The sequence below is a fragment of the Stegodyphus dumicola genome, chromosome 8, assembly GCF_044657685.1.
Source record: "Stegodyphus dumicola isolate Sdum_Otavi_A_Nest chromosome 8, ASM4465768v1".
Taxonomy (NCBI): Eukaryota; Metazoa; Arthropoda; class Arachnida; order Araneae; family Eresidae; genus Stegodyphus; species Stegodyphus dumicola.
Window position 1 is genome coordinate 51,873,074 of NC_140775.1, and position 19,589 is coordinate 51,892,662.

Here is a 19,589-nt window from a genome sequence, read left to right on the forward strand (position 1 = left end):
GTCCTTCATGAAGGCATCCTTTCCCTCAAGCAGGTAGCCCTCATGTGTTTTGCTGCATTCAAATAACCTAATTATGCCTTGAATTATTATGTACGCATTCGGGAAAATGCATGCAAGTAATGTTTAATATTGATGCTTATTTACCTTTTAAAAAGAGTGATCTCTTTTAGAAGCGTTTTCTACGGCAGCTAATTCATCAGCAACCACATTACTTCAATTATTACCAAGACAGAAGTTCACTGCATTAAAATATAATTTTTTCAAGTTCCTCTTATATCAAGACTGGTGTTTTGACATAATTGGACACTTGAATTAAGGCAACCGAAGTGCAAACTTAAATTTTCGTAGCTCATCTAGAGAAAATACTTACCGTAATCTAACAATATGATGAATCATTCTTCCAAGAAAAGTCAGTTTGCACAGAAAAGAAAATGAGAAAATTGATTCTACATCACGGATTTGCTCTATTTATTGTTCTTGTCTCTAACAATAGAATTAATAGCGAATTCAAGACTTTTCATTCTTTTATATATTATCAAAGTAATTGTGAAGGTAACGTTATTCCACAGGATTTTATCTGGTCGGAATTATTGATTTGATTGATAAGAATACTGATATAAATTTCTAATATCGTTAAGAATTCCGGCTTCTAAGCAGAAACTTTCATGCACATGCATAAACAATATAAACTGGTATTTACAAGTGAGCTTTCTTTATAATCAAATAGAACTTTAAATAGCGCATTTTAAACTTCAAAACAATTTGATTTCGCTATTTCTCCGCACCTAATGAGAACAAGCAGAAAGCTATCAAATATTAATTCAGGTACAAGGTTATGTAATCAATTTAATATTCTTTTACAAAATGGGAATGCAATGCTCTCGTCAGTCACGAAGATATTACAGTTTATACATACATTCCATCCATGCGCTTTCAAAGATTAAACTACTAACGATACGCATGCTTTGAATAAAATATTCAGCAACTTATTTCTGTCGTGTTTAACAAAATATTTCATCAGGAAGTCGAATAAATATTTTAAGTCTTTAGCGCAAGGGAATATACAGCGGCAAGTGAAGAAAAAAATACTCTTTCTCCCTGTTCGAGAGTTTAATTAACATCCGAGTCTCAGATGAGTGCAGATTAAGATTTCTAATTTTTAAAAAACCCGTCACCTTTTGATTTATTAGAATCAAGCCAAGAAATAGTAATGCAAGCTTACGAAGTTAGTGGTGGAAGTGATGAAAGCATTTTGATTTGGACTTGAGTACTTTTTGTCTGCTGGATTTTTCAATCAATACTGAAAAAAAAAAAAAAACGCAAAGAAAAGCAAGTGAACTTTAAGTTGACGATTGATATTAAAAGTCGAATAATACATCAAAGTACTGTTCACCTTTTAGCATCACTCACAACGAGTGACGCAAAGAGTATGTAAAACTGTTAAGAAATTTTAATTTTGTCAGTTTAAATTCCTCAGTTATAATACAAAATAAATATTATTTTCCAAAATTTTGATTTTATATTTAATATATTGTGCGTTTTCTGTTTTAGTAGTAGTCATAGAACACACTTTATACAGTAAATTAACATGAAATAAACTGTTCACGAATGCTTTCCACAAATCTCTAGTATCACTTCTCAAATTATAGTTCACCACGGAAAAGATTTCTATATTACGTCCTTGCATTTTGAAAGAATTTAAAATTGATATCAGTTCTTCAAAGCGCAAATTCTTTTCTATTAATTACAAAGCTACGAGCGACAAGATCAGGCAAGATTTTGTAAAAGAAGCTTTTGTTATTTTGCTTTTGGAAGAAGTCCTAGTACCTTTTCTGATTCCTGATGAACCATCCAAGAGTCATTTCTCGGACCATGCACAGCAAAAAAAAAAAAAAAAAAAAAAAAAAAAAAATGCATTCTTTCATCAAGTATCAAATTACATAACTTTCTTCCTTGATATCTTTAAATGCATGCACACTCGTGTAAATTCCGCTGGTCTTCATCAAATTTCACTATACCAAAGTAAATATCCCGCACTGTTTTTAAAGTCACCGCCCATTCAGCTTTAATCCTTGCCCTTATGGTGATTTCAGCTTGTATAAAGATTTTGTTCATTCCATTAGTTGGCATTGGATTGAGATACTGAGTTTGCCTACTGTCAGTAGGATTAATTCCCAGTACTTGTGCTAATTACGCTGAAAAAGGTACATGCTATTAAGTACCAAATAGCTAGTGCCTTAAATCAGGAACTGCAATTAATTTATAATATTATGACAGCAACTGAAAATAACTTTAAATTACTCAAAAAATCACTGAGTACTGTAATTTGTAATGTAGTAAAAATACGACGGATAGCGTTTCGTTGAAACTTTTAGTTAGGATTTCAAATTTTGTAATAGAATGGCTTAGATAAATTGTTATGTATGCATTTTTCTATAAATAAAAATGTAAAGAAATACATTCATGAGACATCTGGAGGTGAGAAAACTTTAAATATTCCAGAAAGGACTATGCAATGTAATTTTCCTGTGTGTATTTCTTATAAAAGATATAAAAAGTCTTTTATTAGCAACAAAGGCGTTATTAGTCTCACTCTTAACTATTTTTGCCATCATGCCTGGATCATTTTTCCGACAGAACGATGTTGCCACCAAATGTTATCGCCATGCATCATATTTAAAGAAATAATGTAACGAATATAAGAATTTATAACGTGAATTTAATATTTATTAATATAATCAAAATAATTTACACTTATTTTAATCGCTGATCCAGAATCGAAATAATTTTAAAAAATTCAGAAACAAACTAAACAATATGATACAACGAAATATAGCAACATATTAAAGAATTAAAACAAACGTTATATTAAAAAATTGAATCTTTTCTTATTAATTAGGAATGTGTATCTACAATTTATCGAAATAATGATTTATTTTGACTATACTGACTAACAAAAATATGTCACAAATTCAATTATTCGACGCACTGCTTTAGTTGCTGCGCTTCATTGAACTGCTTTTACCACCAATTGCTTTCGAAGTACCTATAAGAAAAATATAAAGAATGAATTGTAGAACAAATAACTACATTTCATTACAAATGCAATATAGTTCTATAATAGTGAAACTCGATTTAACTTGGCACTGATTTCAATTCTTAAGCGCAAACAGTATGATCTCTGTTTTCAGATAAATCTCAGTCACATTATTTTAGTTACCATTAATAACAGCATCGATAATTTTTTTTTTTTTTTTTTTTTTTTTTTTAGGAAAATAAAAACAAAGTAAGTTTTTTAACAAATATGCAGAAACCGAATAACTCTTATCGAAGATGAGGACTTTCACTAGAAATGTGTTTCAGTTTCTAAACACTATGTTTCATTAATATTTTCTATTGCTTCCTAGCCTATATTAATTTCAGATCAAAAATATTTAACTGAGGTTTGGCAACTATTGTCCTTTCATGCAGCATAACATCTTTCATTTATTATCTACACAAAGGAATAAATTGTAGCTTTAAATGTGTCCATTCTACGTTTTATATATGAGTAACATATATATAAGTTAGATTTCTTTTATCCACGAAGGCATCTCTCCCCTTAGGTAGATAGCAACATCTCCGATTTACATAATCTATAATATCGGAAACTGATGTTAATTATTCGTATAATAATATCATCAGCGAGCAATATTATAAATTAATTATATAATTATTTAAAAACATATAATGCTTGTGATTTATGATCGCCTAGCACTTTATAAACATCTGCAATACTAAAATTATATTATGTACCTAATAACAGAATTATCATTTGCACTTTTAATACTGCACTGTCGACAGGTGACTCTCGATCGCTATTCAGAGTACTGAGCAACATGGCGACTGAGAGGTGTATAAAATTAGTTTTATTTTTTGTTGTATTTTAGATCGAGGGCGGACTGAATATTACGTTACCAAGGAGTTAAAAAATTAGAAAACAATTTTTATCTGTTACTGCATATCAGGTATAAAAAATGTTAAATGGCAGTATTCAGCAACTAATGAAGACCTATACATCAGCAAATTCCTTTCCACGCTTGAAAGAAATTATTGAAAGAAATTATAATTAAATTCATAAAAAACGTATTAAAAATGAAAAGAAAATGTTTACATTACATTTCTCTACTTTTATCATTTCCATTCAGCATTATATAAAATACACTTAATGATGTTATGAAGATACACTAAACAGACAAGTCAGACTACATATAAAGAATGAAGAATTTTCGCGTGAATGATCAGAACTAGCTCAGCTGCATACTTAAGTCTTTTCTTTATAAAAAAAACTTGTAAAATGAGAAAATAGCATAAATTGAAGTACTTTGCAAATGGCAATTGTGAAGTTTTATCTAATACTTCGCATAAGTCGAAGTACTTCACGTTAGACTATATACAAATTTATGAAATCGATATCTTATATACAAATTTATGAAATCGACTGTATCAAAATTTAATTTCATAACACATTATGTCGCTTGCTTTTTGTCTCTCGTAGAGATTACTGTCTTGTTTTTATTACCTTTACCTCATTTTTAACGAGTTCTTTCGCTGTTATCATTCGTATACTCTTGAAGAGGTCAAACAAATCAGAGTAATATTTGTAATTTTGCAGGACTAGTTTCGATGGTTTAACTTACAGAACCATGCTCTTCAAGCCGGCTAAGTGCAAATAAACGATATAAGATATGGTGATAAGATAAAAATGGCTGAAAGGAAGCTAAGCTATTGGCGCCATCTACTGGTGAAGCAAGAAAACTAAAGCATAATTTCCTTAAAGACTAAAGGTAAAGAAGGATGGGAATTAGGGTCGTTAACTAGAACAGAAAGATTTTTTTAATGTGAAACGCCTCTAGAAAATCTAATTCACTAATGGAAGATGTTTTTTGAATAATTTTGGCTGCAGAAAAATGGAAAATGTGATTTTTTGACCAACAGACGAATTCTGTGTTTCATTTTTTTTAACATATGCTCATATTGTTTAATGCGAAATTTACAGCTCTCTTAATTTGACCAATGTAAATTAAACCACAACGGCAAGGAATCCTGTAAATATCACAGGAATTCAAATCCGGAATGGAATCCTTAAGCATGGTACTAGGAATTTTATTGATAAAAGAGAAAAAAGACCCGAAAGTTAAATTTTTGTAAAATACGTGCCTCCAATCCGGATATGAATTCCTGAGGTATTTAGAGGATTCCTTGCCAATAATAATTAATATTATTCATTACTTTTTATGCTCTGATTAAAGTAAAATGCTCTGATTTCTGGTTGATAATATACAATTATTTTAAATACTCATTGTGCAATCTGTTTTTCAGCCTCTTATATGAAACAAATTTCAGCACGCATAAAAAAATCAGCTTCTTTAATTTTTCCCTTTTACTTTATTTTCATATTTATCCATCTATGCAAACGGATATATATTTATAATTAATTCAGTTTAAAATTTGTTTTTTTAAAAAAATAATAATTTGTGTAAAATACACGCAAATATACAATGGTGCCTCTCAAAACGAATGCTCACAATAGGTAGAAAAACATCTTGCATGCCGAAGTACAAGCTGATGTTCTCGAACATTTCCGGGATTTCCACTAGTGGTGAAAGATTCGGAACACTCATAATAGCATAGAGAACAAAATGCTTTAAGATACTATACGTACGTATAAATATATATGTGTGTATGAACCTAGATATTTTTATGAGTAATAAATTAATAAATTCCTTATCAATCAATGCTGATAATCCTATCCTTAGAATTATCAGCATTGATTATGTTTTTGTTAAAGAAAAAATAAAGAGGATTTATAACTTTGGGCAATCCACAGCATAACCCAAAATTCTTGGTGTCTCCATACGGTCTTAAAAAGAATAAGTTATTTTAGTTGTTAGCCTCAGACCACGAAGCAGTGTTCATATTTAACCTTTGTTAAAATATATTTTTTATCACTCAGGAAATCAAGCATCAACGTCGACACTATAGAAATTCAGGCAACGCCGATTCCGCTTTTTCTTACTAAAATAAAAAAACGGTAACAGCACATTTTTTAATACCGCAAAAGCGTTCGTTGACCGGTACAGGATCTGAACGCTCTTCGCATAACCGTAGACATTGAAGTGATGAACAGGAAGGTAGAAGGCAAAGTACTACAAGGTTTGATCTTCTCTACCCAAAATCCTTAAGTGACGTCACTAAGTCGTAGTCTGCTTCAAAATAAATATTAAACTAATGAAAATAAATGAAATAAGCGTTTTACTTTCTCTTACTTCTAAAAGAAATGTCACTGAGCTCGAGAGTTCGGAAGAGCATAACTTTTACTGTCCACTGACCTTAATTTAAGGCAATGTCGAATCGAAAAGGAAGAAAGAATGACTTAACGGAGAAGGCAATTCTTACTGGACAAGAAGAAGCACTTTGCTTACGGCTGTTCTTGCTTATATAGTAAAGCTTCATGATGTCCATTTTCAGCGCCGTGATAAGTAGAAAAATTTCCAACTGTTTTTAAGGATCTGTGAATTTTTTCATGACCGAAATTTTGGACTGCGCTCGATAACGAATTATAATTATCTCCATTCCAACTTAATGCAAAAGAAGAAGCTTGCCACTTAATAAACGCCGTTTTGGAATTATAATATGTTCGTTATGCGAGACACCACTGAGAGTTTTCATTGTCTATGTTGTTAATAAATGCTGTGCAATTATAGACAGTAATGGTTATTTAGAATTTACACGAAAAGTAATGCAATTACTTTAAATAACACAGAGGAAAGGAAAAATAAAAATAAAATATTTGTTTTTAGAAAAAATTTATCGGTTTTCGGGGTGGTAATTTTGGCCGAAACAGTCTTGGTTCTTGTCATCTCCTTTATTACACCACATTCCTTAGGCTTATCATAAATTTTAGTTTTCGTCGTCTCCTTTACAGTATGACGAACTTGCATACTTTCATTTCCCTTCGTCGTTGACACACTTTTCAGCAAAGATCCTGGAGTTTTGCAAATCTCTCTAGTATAGCTTTTGGAACCTTGTACCGTACTTCTGTGAGTTTCTTTTGCATAACTTTGGCATGATTTTTGCCCCTTCTTGTCCATATTGTATGCCTGCTGAATATAATCGAAAATCAATAAAACTAGTGAAGGAGCTGAAGATAAGAACGAATCTTTTTTTGCTACTAAAATGGAAAAAGAAATTATAATGTATGGAAAAGAAATTAATGCAGCATGGTAGTATTCAAGGTATATATTAAAATGGTATAAATTTAATATCCTCAAAAGGAACCTAGGAAAATTACCTTTCACTACTCCCCCTGTCAGTTACTGCTGTTACTGTTCTTCTGTCTATTACGCTAGTTAGTTTCTTTGTTCAGAGCCGTTCGTACGTTCAGAGCCGTTTGACACCCTGTATAATAAGCTAGAACGAAAGCTGTCGAGCGAAACATATATGGATTTAGGACCAATAAATGAATAATCTAATTTAACAGCCAATCACACTTTTACGTTTTTCGTAATTTTCATAAAATTGATTTCTTTAAATTTAAAAAATCCAAAATATAAATATTTGCATTATTTAAAACAGTTTTGTACCTGGAAGTAACGTTTCCGCCACCAACTATTGCAAAAATAAAAGCCGGGTAAGAACTTTTTATGCTGTATACTCGCCATTGTACATCGAGTTTTCGATAAAATTAACCTGTGAGAATACAAGCATCTACAGGCTTTTACAGATTAACGGCCTAACGCTAAAAAAGGTTTCCGACGAATGCATTCCCACTTGAGCAGATAGTTCTCGCGAGCTTTGCCATAATCAAATAAACAAAGCCAGTAATTTCAAAATGCTTCGCTCCATGGCTCCCCACCTATGCCAGCAACTGAACAAATTCTTAAAGTTTTCGTTCTTCGGTGCATATATCTTATAAGCGTTCACCTAAGAGCGGTATTACTTTCAGCAATTAACAAAAGATAATTTCATTCCAGTTGTCGATCCAGTTTCCCATCCTAACTCAGTATCATTCCCACTGTTTAAAAAACATTTTGGCGTGAGGTATTATTTTCGTGCGTTTTTCATAGGCATGCTTCTATTTATTATATCAATCAAATATCAAAAGAAATTGATTTATATCAAACAATCGGCAACAGAAATAAGACACTGTTGTTCAAAACAGAATAAATTAACAACAACACAGTTACATCCTCATTATTTTTTTTACATAGTCACTTGTTGAAAGATGTCGGTCATTTTCTTCTTAAGGAAAGTAACTTCACTAAACTTGGGAAGAAATTAATAATATGATCCATAATCTTAATGTTAGCTACATCTGATACATTGAAACTTTCAGCTGCATTGGAAACGTCATTTATAACATTTGACTATAAGAATGATCAAATGCGGACTTGTTACTTTTTCTGAATGGTTCTTTTTTGCCAATAACTAAAGCAGATGAATTGGCTGATATTTGAGAACTTGTAGAAGCAATATCGAATACAGTAACTTTTCCGGGAGATATTTATTAGTTCTCATAGATTTCTTTCTCATTTTAGATAGCTTTTCTTTTTTATCCTTTCTTTCGCAGTTCTCAGACCTATTTTATTATTCTAGTACTTTCCGCCATTAGAAAGTATGTGCCAAAGACTAAAACAGAAACATGCTTTAAAAATTAACGAATGAGTTGTTTGAAATTCACTTTTATTTTACTTATGGACATATGGATATGGATGTGGTGAAGTGTGGTGGACACCCATTGTTTAACCATTTAACTTATGGACATAGTATAAAATAAATAAAAAAAAGATTAAAAAAAATTTAACCTGACTAACTCCAACGTAACCAAACTGTGTTATTATTGTTACGTGCGTGCGATGATAGCTTGATTAAATTTATTTTTCCAAAAGAAACACTTTACAGTTCTGGAACTTTCCATAAAAGTACTCGTACTACTTTTATCAGTACAATAGAGCACAATCAGTAGTTACCACTTTACACTACTAATAATATTAAACACAATACAGTGCAAAGCGCATTCAAACAACGAAGCTTGCACAATCTCTCACTGCTCCGAAATCAGCTCTGAACTGAAAACCGGGAACCGATCCTCTCTCCGGTTTTATACAGTTTCCTCGGCTGGCGGGAAATCTCTAGTACCTTCCATTTCTCGAACGTATACAATTGTAGTTACATAAAATGGCCGGATACGGTTACAGTTAATATATAGGGATCAATTACAGTAAAAATTACACCAGGGACAGGACCCAAATGGCTGCCGAGTTTATGTATTTTAAGCAAATGCTCACCAAATTTGGCGACAGAAATTAATCGCCCAAACAATCGCCAGCTTGGCAATATCTCCCCAATTTTTCGAAATAGCCATTTACCTCAATGTTAAATACGCTTGCCCCAATAGGCTTACTTTTCTGAGAAAGCTTCGCTTTCTTAAGGCATTTTGTGTTACAATATACAAGAGATACCACAGTATCTTATATATATGCGTCTCTAGTGTGTGTTGCTTGCGTAACTGTAAATTGTTTTATTCCCCGTGCAGTGCAGCGCGTGACGAATAGTATGAGAAAGCTAAGTCGGAAAAATTAAAAATGAAAGAGCATGTGCATTTAACATAAAATAAATTTAACATTTTTTCTTTATATATATAAGCGCCTTAAGTGTTTGTCGCCGATAGTTTATTATTGCCACTCGGAAAAAATGAACCCGGAAATTAACGTTTCCGCAGTTTTTAATTAATATCTCGACCGATTAAAGTCGCTTGTTGAAAGATGTCGGTTGAAAGATGAGAAGGGTATCGATGGATTCGGAGAATTTTTTGGAACCCACGCGTCTCGAATACGCGTTTCCCATACGCGTCTCGAATTTCAACTCGGCGCCGTTGCGTAAATATTTGAAAAAAAATAATTTGGTACATAGCCAAATCCCACTAATATGAAAAACCCAAGAAAGAAAGTGGAAAATGTTAGGGAAAATTAGTTTTAATTAATATCTTGGCTAATTAAAGCCCCACGAAGACGCGAATGGTCAAAATGACGTGCCAAGGACCTGCGGAATCCAACGGTGTGCTTCGCTAAGCCCGGGAGCCAGCCGTTTCGGAGGAGATAATGTTACTTCACCCCATATACATATATATGCGGCTTAAGTGTCTGTTTGTCGCCGATAGTTTATTGGTTGCTTGCTTAACTGTACTAGCCAATGGGGTGAAGTTGCCACGTCACAGGGTTGCCGTTTCAATTGAGACGTAGACAATTTCCTGTAAAATTTGCCTTTTGCTATGATCATCAATAAGTCTTAGGGGCCAAACACTTAAGCGTGTTGGCATTTTTTTACATGAGCCTGCATTTGGACACGGTCAACTTTATGTTTCCTGTTCAAGACTTCGTGAATGGACGTAAAATTAAAAATAATTGATGGTCCTCTGCAAGGCAAGCAAAAATGATGAAAAGATCTACACAAGAAATGCTGTGTACAAAGAGATCTTTGACATGTGAATTAACATTTTATTATTTAAATCACCTTTATTTAATGAGCTAGCGGTGGCTCTTAAGAAATGCACCGCCAGTGGTTTCCTTTATTGCACTCTACTTTAAGCAATTAAGCAAGTAGAAGGGGGAAACCCCGTGGGGCAGTAAGCAAAGAGGCGTCTTCGCCGCCTGCCCTGGGTTTGAATTAGCAGACACCTTTGCACAAATAATTTTAATTACAATTTATAATATCTAGAACAGCGGTCATTTCGTATGACCGCCGGGCTTTCTAGTTAAATATAATCTCGCTAAAATTATTCACATATATTGAAAATCGTAATAACATTTTTTTGGACTTTAAAAAATGGAAAAAAGCACACTGACTTTTCAGTCATCATTCCTATAAGCAATTAGAAATTTTTACTGAAATGAACACCTATCGATCATTCAATCAGCGTTCATAGTAGTAAGAAATTACTTTTTGGTCACTTTATTACACTTTTTTAGTAAAGTTGAGTACGGTATATGAATTAACAAAGTCGAACAAACAAAAATAACTAACTATGCTCCAAAAATTATTTCGCATCCAGGGAGAATATTACCAATTTACTTCGACAATAAACTGCAAAAAAGTTCTACATCCTGAGTAACTGAGCAAAGCTTGCATATATTGAAAATGCATTAATAATGTATATGTTTAGAAACAAATAATTCAAAATCTAAGACCAGTTTTTAATATCAGTGATCAAAGTTTTAAATGACATTGAGAAGAATAACGGATTTTCTAGCACCCAAGTATCACTTGTCTATGGCAAGGGAAAATGGTGCGACAGTTATGTCACCGAAGATTATACATAGAAACTATGTTGGTACGATTATTCAGCCTAAAAAATAACTAAATACATATCTATATAAGATATAAAATATAAAAAAATTACCAACTTTAGCAATTGTCCTTTTAAATCCTGTTTTTTAATTTGGTCGAGTCTCCTTTCTGTCCTAGAATCTAAAGTGCGTCATCTGAAAATCGATCCTTTTATGTAATCATGCCTGAAATGCGATGAAATATCAGCCAATCTGATTAAATAAATTTTTATTATAAATACTATTGTTACGAACTGCGCATTTCGTTTTTTCCTGCTTACTCAAAATTTCGAAAACAGAAATTTTTCTCTTCATAAGCAACCTAAACCCAAACCTTTTCTTGTTAAGACTTCATATTGGATAGCTGCGCACTTTAGCTTCTACCTCTCTTCCTGTTAACAGGTTATTTCGCTCTGCTCTCTTCCTATCGCAAAGTATCAAAAATGTAATTGTTCTCGAGCAGGCATGATTAGAGTGCCAAATAAATGTGCCCACAAATGTAAGTTGAAATAAAAATGAATATTTAATCTTACTGGGCTGCCATGTTTCTTCTTCAATATGGATCTACGTCCTACGCCATCAAAATTACTACTTTTTTCATTATATAAATAAGCTAAGATCTTCAATAATTTTCAACGTCGTGACTTTTCCCAAAAATTATGCTCAGGCTTTAAATAACAAGAAAATGAAAAGAATGTCCCATGAAGAAAATAACATTACTTGCGACTCTACACACAACTAACTGCAACTTAAAATACGTTTTTCCAACCTTTCATTAAATTTACGGGATTAAAATGCTATAAAATACCATGCTTTCGCAATGTTCATAAACTGAATCTTCCGCCGTTAGAACACAACGAGAAAAAGTTAGTTTTAATTCAACACTTTTTGGCATAAGAGAAGAAAAAAAATTTCTTCAGTCTTCCCTGAGAAACAATTAAAGAATATGCAAAATTTTCATAAAAAAGGAAGATTTCTAGAAAAATTTAGAAACAAATAAAATTGTTCCTAGTATCTAATTATTCAGATTCCAGCTAGATACTTGTGAAGTGTCCCATACGACAGTCAGAAATAAGTTAAAAAAATAGTCACTTGCGCATATCCATGAGATTTAAGTTGAAATAATCGAAAGAGAATGAAATATTCATCATATGAAACATCATATGAAATATTTATTCATATAGAAGCGGTGTGACGAAGCTATACAGATTCCATAGTCCACTCGATCCGTATTTAAATAAGATATACACCGAGAGAAAACATTTAAATATAATTTTATATAAAAATAATGCTCACTCTCGATACTGAATTAAACTAAGTTTTAACCAATAAAATAAAAACTGTATAACAAATATACGACGATTTCTACCTACATGTTCTTTCCCGAATTTGTGTCATTTATCATTAATTTTACATCTAAAGATGATGTTTGCGTACATTTATTAAAAGAGAGTTAAAGAGAATTATACAATCGAAGCGTGTAATTTTTTTATATTAATACACAATATATTATTATTATTATTTGTAAGCTGAAACAATATTTCACACCATGTAAAACATATTTTGTTTTTATCCATGAATGCATTAAAGGCAGGAAAAAAGCGAATAAAGATAAATCTCCATATTTAGAAAATAGCAAGAATAGAAAACAATAATTTTCCGATCCAACTCCGATGAAACAAAATTCATAACGAAATCTGATATATAATCGTTACGAATAGATCAAGAAATACCACTATAAATTTGGGATGAGATAAACTTTGCAATCATTCCATGGAATGATTGCAAAGTTTGTTGCAACAAAAATGAACAATTCGACCAATTGCGATAAAACTAGTGATTTGTTGGTTGGTGAACTGAAATTAGGATTAACATAATTTGGTTTCATGAAATTAGTGCATTTAATAGCAGGTGGTTTTATATTACTTTCTTAATATTGTAAAACAAATGACGCATAATCATAACAAATGTTTATTATATGTTTCCTATTTAAAAAATCTGTTTAATATGCCGAAAAGAAGAGAAAATATGTACGTAAAAGGGAAATTAAATTTTAGCATCCTTTAGATCAATACATAGTGAAATTACTTACCTGGAAACAATTCTGCGTTTCCAATAGGTTCTAATATTGCGAGTTATGGGAAAGTCAAACCTAGTTTCTTTCAGGATCACTATCTTATCTTTAGACACTGATAATGCTAAGGCATTTCTGTGAAATAAATTTGAGATAAACTTCTAGGATACGGAGAAATGAAGATAAAAATAAACTTCTGCGCTTGGTTTAATTTAAGTACAAACAAATAGTTGTGGTATAGTAAACATCATAAAGAAAGTAATGCTCATTTATGATAATGCAAGTCAGTGTAAATGTTTGTTTCGTGGCTCGTGCTATTATACATTTGTGTTATAGTTTTCCTCTGAACTATGCGAGAACTAGTTAACATTGTTGGGGAAAATTCCGCATCTAATACAAAATTTGGCTATCAGATATGAAATTTATTAACAATCTGATTTTAACCGAATATCTCAGCAATAAAGGCAATTGTTAATTTTACACAAGATTTTTAAAAAAAGCTCGCTATTAATAGAAAATCATAAAGAAAAGATACCAAACGGAGGAATGATTACGTGGTCAACTTTCTGGGAAAACCTGACTCGTACTATCGTTACACACGGTGAAAAACAATTAAACCAACAATGCAGCCAGCCCGCTCTCCTGTGTTCGAACTCTAACCACGTCGAATTGCGTATTGGCTATCTTAACCACTCGACCACTAGCGGCGTTCTAAGACGTTGTTTATTTTAGTATTCTGTAAATCAGGGAATTATTGTATACGGATCTGTATATGGAACAGGGAATTATTGTATATGCAGTGTATATGGATCAGGGAATTATTGTATTGTATATGGTACATCAGGGAATTATTGTATATGGAAATCTTGAAGAATTCATTCTTAAGCATCAAAATGCACAATTTGCTATGCCTTTCAATAATATAAACTCCGCGGATATAAAAATCAAATCTGGACCACCAAAATGTAGTGATAGAAAAAAAGAGCTTCTCTCCAACTTGTTTTGTTCCGTAGAATGTATAAAAATCTAAGAACTTTGATTATTTAAAAATGTCTACAGCCACTGTGCTTAAAACGATTTTTAAAAATACCGCTTTCCGTTAATAGGAAATATTTATTTTTAATTTTAAAATCAACTAAAATCAGTCCCAAATCATCATTAATTACGTAATTCACCATTCTAAATTTTAATATAGTCTGTTCCACATCAAAAACTATGTTATAATTTGTAACTCGAATTCTGCATTTGTCTTTAAATCAAATCTAATAATGTTGGGTCCTTTAAAGTAGGGTCGCCGCGTAACGCAAAAAACTTGCAATTCTTCGTAGTTTAAAGTTGGCAGCTCTTCTAACAATTATAAGTAATATAATCTTTAACAGCTCTTCTAACAGTTATAAGCCTCAGCACTTTTAGAAAGAACCCATCTACCACTTTGCAGTCTTAAGTGTCTCTCACGTTAACAAGAAAAGCAACTAAAATTTTATCAGTGGCTAAGTTCTTGAAGAGCATTATTGTTGTTTATAGCTTGTAGCACTACTATTTGTTAAGACAGTGTTTAATTAAAGAAAACATTCACTTAAATAAATAATTTACTATTCCTGTTACCTTATTTCTACATTTATTTTAAATTTTATTCTCAGTGCCTGAGTATCTTCTACAACTGTAAAATTAAGGAACAGTTAGAAAAATTAAAAAAGGATATGATTTAGTGCAATGTCTAGGACATCAAAAATAGGTCCCTAAAAACTGGACGTATACAGTCGAGTGTACAACAGTGTCTGAATACTGCGATGGCAGGAACAAAGGTATTTACTGGCTACAACTACCACTCAAAGCTGGAAGAATGGATGCAGCTTACTGGTAGGGATGAATACAACTGTTAACCAGGAAATCTGCCTTGACATGTTTGACAATTAGGCTTTTCAAGCTTTATGGTAATTCTGTAATGATGAGACCTACAGCCACAAAGCAGTAACAGTTGTGTGATGGCTTGAAGATGACCATTTAGCGGATTTTGTTTGGCATATTCAAGCTCCTGGCTTTAATCCCACAGAACACCACATGATCGAACTGTGTGCGAGCAGTTCGAATTATGAAAGTTAAAATGAAGGTATAGAAATTCCCTTTGTCAGGACTGCTATTCCTTCTAATTGTCTTGAGGGACATTTAGAAATCCTCAATGGGAGCAGGGAGCGTACTCAAGCTATGCTCGTGTGTGTGTGTAGGACAAACAACACAAATAAGAAGGTTTAACTTTACCCTTTATTTCTCACAGCGTATAGCCGCTTCCGCACTTCGGGATACAGAGACCAGCACATTTGGTCTAAAACGTGAGAAATAAGAAAAAAAACTAACTTAACTAACTAAGAACTTTGCTTTCCAGAGACTATTAACGCGAAGATTGACCTTTTGACACTATGTATATAGTGAGCGAAATGCAAATACTAAAATACGTCTTAGTAATATCAGCAAGAACTAAGTTCTGGCCTTAAAAGCAAACATGAACTGACTGAAGAGCACGCGCGTGGCAAGGCAGCTCTCTGTTCTCTTGGCTAAAAGCCACTTCTTAAATACCATTACAGTTTGCAACTCATTAATATAAAATTCCTACTCGCGCTTATTCTGGCCGGAAATGGAAAATCAGGATAGCAAAGTTTTAAAATAAAATAAACATTAGTAAAACTTAAAATTCTTACAACTTCACCACAAAAGTTGGAGGTGCTATTACAGATATAAATGAAAAAGAATTTCTATTATTATTTTGTAAAGTTTTGCTAAAGCATTCAAGAAAGAAACAGGTATACTTCGATCAACTGATTTATATTGGGTCAAACGACATGTTTGGTTTCCACTCTAAATGTCCAGTGGCTTGGCTGCATATTATGGAAACGTTTTTTAATGGAAGAATTATTCTTAATAATTAAAAAAATATTACGATTTCTTTAAAATATTTTACACTAATTAAAGCTTTCCTGCCAAAATCTCTGGGTAAGTATAACAGATGTAATACTATTCCCAAGCTTTCAAAAATTCAGCTCCTGCCCAAACTGCTTTTATTTTAAACTAAGCAATAATACACGAGTAAATACGCTATTATTTATACCACGTATACACGCGTCCACTTTAAAATTTACGGAACCTCGCTTTCTGAATGCATTTATGAAAGGAAAAAATTAAGTCAACATTTAAAAAATATGAAGAATCTTGTGGGAGGGCGAATACACGAGTAATACGCTATCATTTACAATAGTGTATATGTGTTTTATAACAAACATAAAATATCACCATTATTTATAGTATAACTTTTTTTAAATATAGACGATATTTCATTTTTAATCATCAATGTTTAAGTTCTTGCAGACCAAAATTCTTTTTGGTACTTCTCCGTTTTGCCGGCGCAGGTAATGGTAAGTCGCCAGTAATGGTACAATTGATGCCAAACAGAATATCCTCGCTGGTAACCCTTTACGCCTCACTTTCAAAATATGTCGCAGCCATTTCTTATCAGATTGATTGTTTCTTTCAATACTGGCATATAATTACATAGAAGTTTTACCAGATAGTTCAATTTTATGCCCTAAGGCCATTCGCGGTAATTAAGTCAATTAGGATGCAATCACACCGAAAATATAGAAGAGAATGCACTAACGAAGTAAAGCACTGAGGTTTTACATAATTTCTGATTAAGCTATTCGTACGAATTGAAATAATTCTTGCATTTAAACTTATATTCCAAATTAAGATTTAACTTGAAATTAATGTAGATAATTACTGAGAGAATTAGATTTTTGTAACGTAGTTTACGTGAGATGAGATCACTTGCAGTCAAGTGATACGAGCCGGCGAATCAGGATGTTGAACCATGAAAGTATAGTAAATTCTTAAATTAACGTCTTTTTACAAATTTATTGTCTTTATTTATTAGCTTTTTACAAAGTTATAAGCAATATTAAAATGTTTATGCCTTCAAAATAAAAATTCTTAGAACTAACATTCGTTAACATTTTTTATTTGTGTATATTATATATTGTCTCCAATAAAGTCTCCTTGGCGAGATTTGCGCCGGCGAAATGGAAAAGTACCTTCCTTTTTAATACAGTTAGTCGCACTATATAGTTAAAAGTATTGTTGCGAAATACCCATCTGCGGTGAGATAGCTTCCCGGCAAAGCAGACTTAGGGTTCCAGAAAGTGGCAGTTAAGGCAAGATTGCCAGATTTGTAGCGAAATCTCCCACTTGACGATATTTGGTGACAAAATTGGAGCTATGTCACAGACGGAGCGAGAACATTCTAGAACGCATTCTTAGGGGCTTCTTCGGGAATATTCTCAAAGGTAAGTTAAAACTATATATACCCCGCCTGCCTTGGGAGAGAGTAGTGTCTTGAGATTAGCTTGAAAGCGATCGATCTTATCAGGAACTGTAATTTAGTTCTTGACATTGAAGCTGTCCTTACGGTTGTAACCTAAAGACTTTTGTTGCTGATTGTTTCAGGGTGTTTATCGTAGTTTTTCGACGATTGTAAACGTGTCTTTGGAACTCTCCTGCGTAATGCTGGCGAATACATTGTGTTTTGGTTCTTCATCAAGTGGTTTCATCAATTACTCTAAACTCGCGAACCCGTGGAACGCAACAACTGGTGTTAGAAGTCGAATTTGTGAGTGAATGCCAATTACCCACCTACAGGAAGAAGTCATGGCGGAAAAAGTGAAGGCTTTGATGGACTTGTTAGCAGCTGTAAATGGCGGAGATGAAAGCCGGACAGGAAGAGATCAAGGCAGGAAAAGAAAAGTTAGAGAGAGAAATAAAATCGGATCAGGAAGAAATAAAAACTGCATAAGAAAAGCTAGAGAAACTCCACCTGATGGAAGTTGGGCAAAACAAGATTAGAAGCGACATCGTGGAGCTTAGAGAGGAATTGGAGCCAAAATAGAAGATGTGGCAATGACAGTAGTGGCCTCTGAAGAATCAGAGGATGAAAAAATGAAGGAAGTAGCTGGTGAAGTGTCTGAGAAAGATCAAGAAATGAAGGATGAAACATCTAACTAGACTGAAGAAATGAAATGAAAAGATGAAGAAACGAAAGACGGAAAAGAAGCTTTCTCAAGTGCCTGAAGTGGAAATGGAAGAAAGTGATAATACTATTTTTAAAGATGGAAGAAATAAAAGAAGCGGCTAGTAAAGCATCTGAAAAAGGTGAAGATGTAATTCATGAAAATAAAGTTCCTGAAGTAGAGATGGAATAAAGTGAAAATGTGACTGTTAAGTTGGTAGAAACAGAAGTGAAGTTACGAAATTGCAGTTAACAAGTACTGAACCATCTGAAAATTCATTTGATGCATAGATGGGAATAACTGGTGTACACCTTAAGCAGAGAGTTCCAGTATTGCAAGAAAATACACCCACTTCACAAACTAAGTGTGTGTCTCATAACAACAGTTGTACAGACACAAATTTGATTCTAACCCAGGATACTTCTCTTCGTAAAGAATAGGATACTATTCATAACCCTAATGCAAAAATCGGAACTGGTTTTCAGGAAATGGAGGAAATTACGGCCTGAACCAACTGCTAAAAATACCGAGGTTAACTGTACACATGATATGAATAAACTACAGATTGGTGAGCACATTCTTTCAGATCTTCCTGTGGACGAAATATAGAAGAGAAAAATCTGAAAAGACTCAATTTTCAGACTGTGATATGCAAAACAGAAATACATCTGAGAACTGCAGTAAAACAGTATTTAATCAGAGTATAATTTGATGAAGGGCCTGAAATTGAAATTCATTCTAAACGTTAATTTGTATATAACTTGTAAATAGTGTAAATATTTATCTTTATTTACCTTATTTGTTTGCCTTGTATGTGGCTTCTGACCAGGGATTGTAATACTAATTTTCATTAAATTGTTTTTTGCAAAAAATTGGGACGTTCAGTCCTTGGAAAGGGGCAGTGTTGCGGAATGGCAGCTGCGATGACACAGCTGCACCGCAAAGAGGGGTTTTGACACGAAATCGCCCATTTGGCGACAAAATCGGCGATATCGCATAGACGGAGAAATACATTCTAGAATGCATTCGAAAGGGTTTTCTCGGGAATATTCTCGAAGGTAGGTTAAAGCTATATATATCCTGCCTGTCCAGGGA

General features: G+C 32.9%; 1 long non-coding RNA gene across 2 annotated transcripts; it reads right to left on the reverse strand.

Moving 5' to 3' along the window:
* Nucleotides 1–2,496: 2,496 nt before the first annotated feature.
* LOC146995816 (uncharacterized) lies at nucleotides 2,497–13,552 on the reverse strand. 2 transcript variants are annotated; one of them, XR_015042840.1, is made up of 2 exons: nucleotides 13,459–13,552; nucleotides 2,497–3,046 (listed from the first exon to the last, which is right to left on the reverse strand). It is a non-coding gene; the product is annotated as an uncharacterized LOC146995816 (long non-coding RNA). The 2 variants fall into 2 exon arrangements; XR_015042839.1 differs by lacking the exon at nucleotides 13,459–13,552 and adding an exon at nucleotides 6,986–7,142 and having other exon boundaries at nucleotides 2,581–3,046.
* Nucleotides 13,553–19,589: the final 6,037 nt, after the last annotated feature.